The sequence below is a fragment of the Coturnix japonica genome, chromosome 1 (assembly GCF_054131305.1).
Source record: "Coturnix japonica strain WE chromosome 1, WE-NBRP24, whole genome shotgun sequence".
Lineage (NCBI taxonomy): Eukaryota > Metazoa > Chordata > Aves > Galliformes > Phasianidae > Coturnix > Coturnix japonica.
In genome coordinates, this window is record NC_140663.1 from 139,940,240 (window position 1) to 139,948,879 (window position 8,640).

Sequence of the window (8,640 nt, forward strand, 5' to 3'; positions counted from 1 at the left end):
ACTGAAAGCAGGATTCAGAATGCATAGCACAATGGGATTGCCATCGTGATCCAGTCTTTTAGATACCACAAATCCAATATGTCAAATGATAAATAACACAAAGCAGATAAGAATATATCTAATTCAAAAGAAGATGGCAAGCATTTTGACTTAGCTTTCTAAAATTATTTTCAAAAAGCAACACATTAAAAGTATCAATTATTTCAAATGAAGAGAAAAGAGAAGAAGCATAGAAATATGCTAGAAATATGCTAGAATTTTATTTTTCTAACTTCTTTCTTCTCCATAGATAAGCAAGAATGCAACATCTAAAAGTAAAATGTGAATCAAAATCAGAGGTTCATATTTCAAACTCATTCAAAAGTTACTTAAACCAACATTTCCATCATCTTTTAATTTAAAGGTTTACCTCGGGGAAAATTTTCTAATTTCACTAATTCATGTAATCCTATTGAAATCAATGAGACTGTTTATTTTAGTAAATTAAGCTATAATTAACAATTATTTTTTTTTTGGCCCATTCCCAGTTAAGAACATTATCAGATGTATCTTTTAAGTAAATATTTCATTTCCAAATTGTGACAATGTCATATTAATGAAGAAATTTTATGAGTCTATTTTGAGGTAGAGAACAAAATGAAAGCAATTTTATATAACCAAGGCTGATAAAAATGTAGGATGGCTGATCCAAAATTAATGCCTCCTGTTCTGTTATGTTGTCCCACAACATCAGAGGCAGATGTTGGTGGTAAGGCAGAAGAGGTTGAATTCTGTACATATAAAGAAAAGGTGTGAAATTTGAACTCCTCCACATTAAAAAGATGGTACCCATTGACATTTGTCAACACTTGCTGAACATCTATGGAGACCAAACAGTGGATGCAAGCGCAGTGAAGCAGTCGGTGGTACATTTCAACAGTGAAGACAGCAATAACCATCACACTGGTGCAGATTTTGACAAGCATAGCACTCAGACTCTTCTTCATCTCTTCTTCAGTGTGTAACTAAGGGTAGTGACTATGTTGAAAAATCCTATTTTGTAGCTGAGAAATTACTCTATCAAATAGAGTTGTTGTGCTCTTTGTGTGTCATATTTTCTGTGGAAATACATTGGAGGAATTACTTTCAGAGCAATCTATGTAACTCACTCACAGATTTGACAAGCTCAAGCTGGTGATGGGGTATCTATGTGCCGTGTCCAAGTCATGCAGCCAAGGTGCATGTTCTTTATATGGTTTAAGGAGTAAGTTGGCAGTTTTATGGGAGAATGCCATGGAGGAGCTTGCAGTCAGGTTTCTGTCAGTAAAATGTGCTTTCCAGGAAAGACCAGTGTAACATCATTGTAACACCAGTGTTTCTAGGGATTTAGGAAACTACACACTGAGTCATGTCTAAAGTGAAAGAGAAACTGTGAGAATACACGAGATTGCAGTGCAGTAGCCAGAAGAATGGTTTGGATGAGCTTTGTAGGACTGAAAGAGGTGATCTAAATCCATCCATACATGAGTCGATATAGAGGATACCCTGAGCTGAGAGAAAAAAGTAAAAAAAGTATGGAGGATTTCTTTAGTTATACTCTGAAAGCCTCAGAGGACAAGACCTGCAGGAAACCTTAGTTTGGTAGTAGGGATCTGGCTTACATGACTGATTGCTGTTGACCTTAATGACTGGCAGATCACTCTTTAATCTCCTGCAGTGGATGATCTTGGAGGTCTTTTCAAATCTTGATTATTCTATGATTCTATGATTCATCTAATTTCTCACCAGCAAATGGGAAATTAAAGGTTGATCTGTTATCACGTGGGTATTTTCTTTTCCCCTTAGGATCTTTCCTTCCAAATCTAACATTTACTGCAGGTATTGATGGGCAGATTTCGTTAACAAGTATTTATTCACTCTGTAGCAATAGCATTCATAGATTGCATCACTCAGCATCTCTTTAAGATGGCATGGAAGTGAGAACACCTTCATTTTCTTCCAGCCATAACATGCATCAGAGAGACTGTTGAAGAGACCAATTATTAACCAAGTTAAAGATTTGCCTATTCCACATTATTTGATCAATTTCAAAACACATAATCTGCAAACATCTGGATTTTCAAGCAAATAGTGTCATAGCATGCTCACTGCCTTTTTGAGAGCCTGTTCTTCTGTGGGTGTGATGAAATTTCCTGTCTTCAAGAGATGGCTCATAGCCATGGAGAGCACCAGGTGTTTTTTTCCTGCTGCCTTCTGTTATGGTTTTGTAATTTGGTTGGTGTTGGTATTCCACATCAGAACATCATGTAGGATAATGGGAGTTAAGGGGACAATTTTTTTCTGTGGACTGCCTTAAATGGGCATGTGGGGAGCGGCACCGGAGGGGAAGTCGGGAAGGGGACGGGGTTTCTGGCCTGGCTCCCTGCGAGGAGACAGCGCAGTCGGAGCTTCCCGCCTTCCACAGCTCATCGGTGAGATTGGGGACTTGGTTTTCTCTTTGTTGAAACTCTCTTGTTGTTGTTTAGCGTTATTGAGTTTATTAAATTGCCGTTCATTCTCAGATCATTCTTTTTTTCCTCCTTCATTTTTTTTTTTATACTCAATCACAATCTCCCTTCCCATCTCCCGAAGCGCACGTGGTCGGGCCGCCCCACACCGTGCCATGCTAGGCCACGCTGTTAGAGAAGAGAGGCACTTTTGTTCCTGCTCCCCTGGGTCTGTTCATAATGTCACAGAGTGAGCTCTAGAGAGAACTCCGTGACACCTTCTTATGCTCAGTCTTGAAGAATTACTCTGCAGAACAGGCAACAAGAAGTTAAGTGGCAGTTTTGCACATCTGAAAGTCTCACAGAAAGACTAGTTCTGATATTTAGCCTAGGGTTCTGATCATTAACCTCATAACGTATGGGGTATCAGAGAAGTATTTCTTTTGTAGGAAAAAACAGCAAAAATCTTGGGTAGTTACCCAGAATTTCTTGAAAACTCCTAGGATTTTATTTAGTTTTAAGGCTGAATTTGTCAACATGAGATATCATTTAGCTTTTCCCGTTATGTGCCAGACGTGCACTATGTAGGATATTCTGTGCAACTTTATATTTAATTCTGTGTAGTGGGATAGCTATGACTTACTTGAGGATTGCTTCCTAGCCACAGCAAAAAAAGAAAAACAATACCAACAACAACAAAAACAATATACAATCTGAGTGGTAGAGAATTAAGTTTACTGGTCATTTTTACCACACAACTCAAAGCCCAAAAGTCAGACCATAATGTTATAATCTAAAGAAAGCAGGGGGAAAAACAAACAAACAAACAAACAAAAACAACAAACAAATCCACCACAACAATATCAACAAAACCCACATGTTCTATCATTATCATACAATTGCAGTGCATGTGTGATATACCAGTTCCTTTTGTTAAAAAATCGGCATATGGTGATAAATGCATCATCTTCATAAATAAGTAGGTATCTACTGATTTCAGAAATATCCCACTGTGTCTAAAAGTTTATCAGCGACCAGGATGATGTAACAAGATGTTTCTTCAACAAGTTCTGGGTGAAACAGTTGATAAAACAGGTGGGTGCGCTCAGAGGTACCTAGACAGGCTGGAGAAATCTGCTTCCTGAAGCAACACAAAAGAAACTGTGAAGACCTGCATTTGGAAAGGAACAGTCCCATGCTCTGGTACATACTGAAGATTGACCAGTTGGAAAGCAGCTCTCTAGAAGAGGTCATGGGAATCCTCATGGACACCAAGTTCAGTCATGAACCAGCAGTATGTTCTTTCACAAAAGAGGAGGCCCATCTTGCTCTTGGAATGAATACAGCTCATGTCAGTGGAGATAATCCTTCTCCTCTATTCTGCTCTGGGGAAGCACATCTGGAATGCTGGTTCTCATTCTACGCAGGTCCAGTAAGAAGAGAGACAAAAAACTGGAGCAAATTCAGTGCAGGGCTATAAAATCAATTACAGGATTGGCAAATTTGACATAAGAGGAGGGACTGAGAGAGCCTGGATTGTTCAGTTTCAGGAAGAGAAGGCTCAGAAGGAATATAAATATGTATATACGTATAAACATCTCTTGAGAGGAGTAAAGAAGACAGACTCCACAGAGATATCCAGTGACAAGAAGTAACTCAAGAAATTCCACTTGGACATAAGTAAAGGCTCTTCATTCTGAGAGTGGTGAAATTCTGGAACAGGATCCCAAGGGAGGTTGTAGAGTTTCTGTCCTTGGAGATCTACAAAACACAACTGGACACTGCACATGAGTAACATGTTCCAGATGACACTGCTCTAAGCAGGAAGATTATTCCCCCACCAGCCTCAGCTCATCTGTGATTCTGGATAATTCTGTGAGATAAACAGTTGTGGTATGTGGCAATCTGTGTACTAGTCCTCAACAATATAGGAACTAAGTGATCTGGTATCCCTCTAAACTCAGTTGTGGTATACTCATATATGCTAGCCTAGCCCAGCCTGGTATGTTGATGTATTACATGGATTCAGCCACGCACTTCATTGCATACTATTTTCTGTTTGATTGGACACAATGAACTGTGTCTTAAATTTTCCAGCACACACAGACAAAAGAGATCTGCTAGTCTCCTTAGTTTCCTAGGGAGACTAATAAGTGTTAACTCATCATATGTGAAACATGAGGATGAGATGAGCAAGTATGTTTACTAGGAGACACCTCCACTTCCATTTTAAATTTACTGTAGCAGATATTTTTTTCAGAACTTGTACCACATTATCTTAAGTTATCTACAGGTCATGGACACTTCATTTACCCCCTAAATTGGTAAGACAACATTGTGGGCAGCTCTGCCACAAACTGACATGACATCCTTGTCTCTAAATTGGAGAGATACAAATCTGAATTATCAGTGGATAATGGTGAAGGATGGGTAAGGAATTGACTGGATGACTGCAGCCAGTTATGGTCAACAGCTTTACATCCAGGTGAAGGACAGTGAAAAGTATTGTCTCTCAGAGTCACATCTTGGGTCTGATACTGTTTGACAACTTTATCAATGACACAAAGAATGGGACTGAGACCACTACAACCTCAGCAGAATTGTGGATGACACCAAGTTGAATGGTGCAATTGACACAATGGAAAGAAGGGATGTCATCCAAAGGGAGCTGGACAAGCTTGAAAAATGGGCCCACACGAACATGATGAAGCTCAGCAAACCCAGTAAATCCTTTACTCAGAGAGAGGTGAGACTCTGGAGCCCAGAGGGACTGTGGGTGCTCCATTCCAGGAGGCATTCAAGATCAGGTTGTTTGGGGCCCTGGGCAGCCTAATCTGGTGGGTGGCAACCCTGCCTATAGCAGAGACATTGGAACTAGGTAATCCTTAAGGACCCTTCCAACCTCAGCCATTTTGTGATATTCTGTGATAAAGGAGCCTCACACTGCATATGCATTTTAGTACAGAACTCTGTCTGGGTATAGGCAGTGACTGCAGATTGTTGCTAAAAGTTGTCTGGGCAAATAAAACGACAGCTTCACTCTGAACCTGCTGGTTATTTTAACTTCTATCCAATTTTCTAAGAACTATAAACTTTTGAAGGACTGACACCAGTCCTTCAAAACTGAATTCCCATCATGTAGAATTGTCCCCTGAATGGGGTTGTGTTACGTATGAACCAGGCAATTAAATAATAATCAGCTTCACAAGGCATAAAGGAAAGGTGCTCCTCCAAACTGTTTAGATGATTATTTAAAACAAAATCTTTCTGATACTATAACCTTGCTAACTCAGTTTTGATTCCTTACATTTTTTTCCCTTTTTTTGAGGGGGAGAGGCACGTGGGAAAAGGGGAGTCGGATGTGCTGCTAATGTCATTTTATTTTCTTGTGTTAAAGAATACAAAAGAATTTAAACATATTTAATTCAAATACCATAAGAAAGTGAAACCTATTTATTTAATTCTAAATTAATTTTTTGTTGTTTTTTGTAAAATTAGCACAGTACATCATAAGCAACGATCTTTGATGACTGCATAACCGTTAATTAACTAATTGAGTCTTTTGCGGATGTTTAAATATTATTATACCAATTCTGAAGGAAGATAATCTGAATTTGATTATACCAAAGCCAAGGAAAACTAAAAAAAATTACTGAATCATAGAATGGCTACAGTTTAAAGGGACCTCATGAGTCATCAGGTTCCAAACTCCCTGCCACAGATAGGGCTGCCAGCAGCTAGATCAAGTACTAGATCAGATTGCCCAGGGCCCCATTCAACCTAGCCTTTAACACCTCCAGAAATGGGGCATCCACAACCTCCTTGGGCAACCTGTTCCAGCACCTCACCACTCCCTCAGTTAAAAATGTCTCCCTGACATCTAATCTAAATCTTCCCTTCTTTTGTTTTAAATCATTCCCCTTTGTCCTATCACTATCTACCCATGCAAAAAGGTGATATCCCTCATGTCTCCCCAAAACCTTCTCCTTTCCAGGCTGAACAAGACCAGTTCCTTCAGCCTATCTCTCTATAATGAGGAAGCTCCAGCCTTTGAATCATCTTCACGGCCCCCCTCTGGAATCTCTCCAGCACTTTCACATTCTTTCTGTGTTTGCAGCCTTAGACCTGGACACAGTATTCCAGATGGGGCCTCACAGGGACAAAATAGAGGGGGATAGTCACCTTCCTTGCCCTTCTGGCTACCGCACTTCTGATGGAACTCAGGACACCATCACCTTCCAGGCTGCAAGTGCACACTGATGGCTCACATTAAGTTTTCATCAACCAGAAGCCCTACATCCTTCTCAGTAGAGCTGCTCTCAAGAAGTTCTTTTCCCACTTTGTATACACATCTGAGATTACCTCGACCCAAGTGCAAAACCTTGCACTTTGCTTTGTTGAACCTCATTAGATTCACAAGAACTCATCTTTCGAGTTTATCAAGGACCCTCTGAATGGCATGCTGATTTTATGATTTTTGTTTACTGGTATTCCACATCGTAACATCATGTAGGGCACTGGGAGTTAAAGTGTTAATGCTCCAGTTCTGGGTACCTGTCCGGAAGAGAAGAACTACATTCCCCAGGAGGCACTGCAGTCAGAGAGGCAAGGTCATATGGTTGCTCTCTTCTCTCCTCTCCTTTGCCTCTCCTGGATGCTGCCTGTACCAGCTGCTCACAACACTTCAGTATTAGTGTAAGGCCTTCAGCTTTTTGGACACTCCTTCTCTCATTATATTTGATTTATTTGCTTCAGTTCTAATTATATTGTATTATAGTGTGTTATCTTGCATTCTGATAACATGTTCATTAAATTAGTTGTTTCTGCTCAGATCGTTTCTGCTGTTATAAATTATTTTGGGGTCCCGTTTCCCTTTTCCAGAGGCACTGATTTTGTGAAATCCCTCTTACCTCACTAGTCACAGAAACGGGCCAAACCAGCCCATAAACTGTTGACTCATCCCTTCCTTCTTCTGCTGTATCAACCACATCACTTTGCAAGTTCTATTCTCTGGCACTACCACATCCTATTCATGGACTGGGTTATTGTCCTCGCTCAAGGTTGAGTGCATTGCTTTCAATTTAACTAGCTAAAAGACATTACTCCATTGAGTGACATCAGTTCTCAGTTTTTCTTGAGTCTATGCTCCTAAATCCTATTAATGCCATTACTTAAGCCAATTTTGTAAATGTGTAGTCTTCAGAAGAACTTACTTAGGCATTTTTGAAAATGCCACCTTTGAACCACAGATCTCGTGCAAGTAAAATGTTCCTAAAAACAGAAGGAAGGCAGGAAATGTCTAGCATTTAGGAAACAAAACCAAACAAAATAGAAAACTTTGTGTTGACAATTCTAAACAAACAAACAAACGACAACAAAATAAATAAAAGGAATAATAAAAAACTTGTAGATTCATATTGCAATAGAAAATAAAATATCATGCGCTGCATTTGCAATGCAGACATCAATTTAAAAAATAAAATAAAATAAAATAAAATAAAATAAAATAAAATAAAATAAAATAAAATAAAATAAAATAATAAAATAAAATCCTCATGAATCTGCAAGAACAGCAGTCACCTGATCATGATGAAGACATTCTTGTCAGCATCAACGTATGATGTTTCCAGATGCATTTTCTTTGGGCAAGAGAGCAAAATCAAACTATTTCATAGCACTGCCTTGCACTACCAAATTTGTCTCTGCTGTAGTCTGATGATGTCAACAGAGTTACAGTGTGGATGAATGCAGGTCATTGTTTGTGTAGTTGGCAGAGAGTGTGTGTGGGAGGAGAAAAATGAGATCTTCTAACCCGGATTTGCAGAAAAAGCAGGAGTATGAGTTTAGACACATACTCCTGTTAAAACCACATCATAATTTTGTCACTGGATGTTTCAGAACAAATGAGCTCCAAATGAAATAAAATGAGGGCGTTTCTCCAGTCTATTTCCTGCACTGCTGTCAGCATTTCTGCAATGATAGAGTGTGACCACGTGATATTAGGCTTGAGATGTAAAACACGGAAACTGGCTTTTCTTACTTGTTTCCAGACCATAAATTCCAGCTACACTAGGTATCTGGTTTCTGCCCGTCACTTACCTGGCACTGATTAAAGCTAACCAAAAAAAGAAAAAATAAATAAATAAATATCCAAGTGGACATCTTGGCAATGTTT

At 39.2% G+C, this 8,640-nt stretch overlaps 1 long non-coding RNA gene across 1 annotated transcript; it reads right to left on the bottom strand.

Annotated features, from left to right (window-relative positions):
* Window positions 1–3,179: 3,179 nt before the first annotated feature.
* Window positions 3,180–8,437, bottom strand: LOC107308033 (uncharacterized). Its single transcript, XR_001552602.2, has 2 exons — window positions 8,046–8,437; window positions 3,180–4,239 (listed from the first exon to the last, which is right to left on the bottom strand). It is a non-coding gene; the product is annotated as an uncharacterized LOC107308033 (long non-coding RNA).
* Window positions 8,438–8,640: the final 203 nt, after the last annotated feature.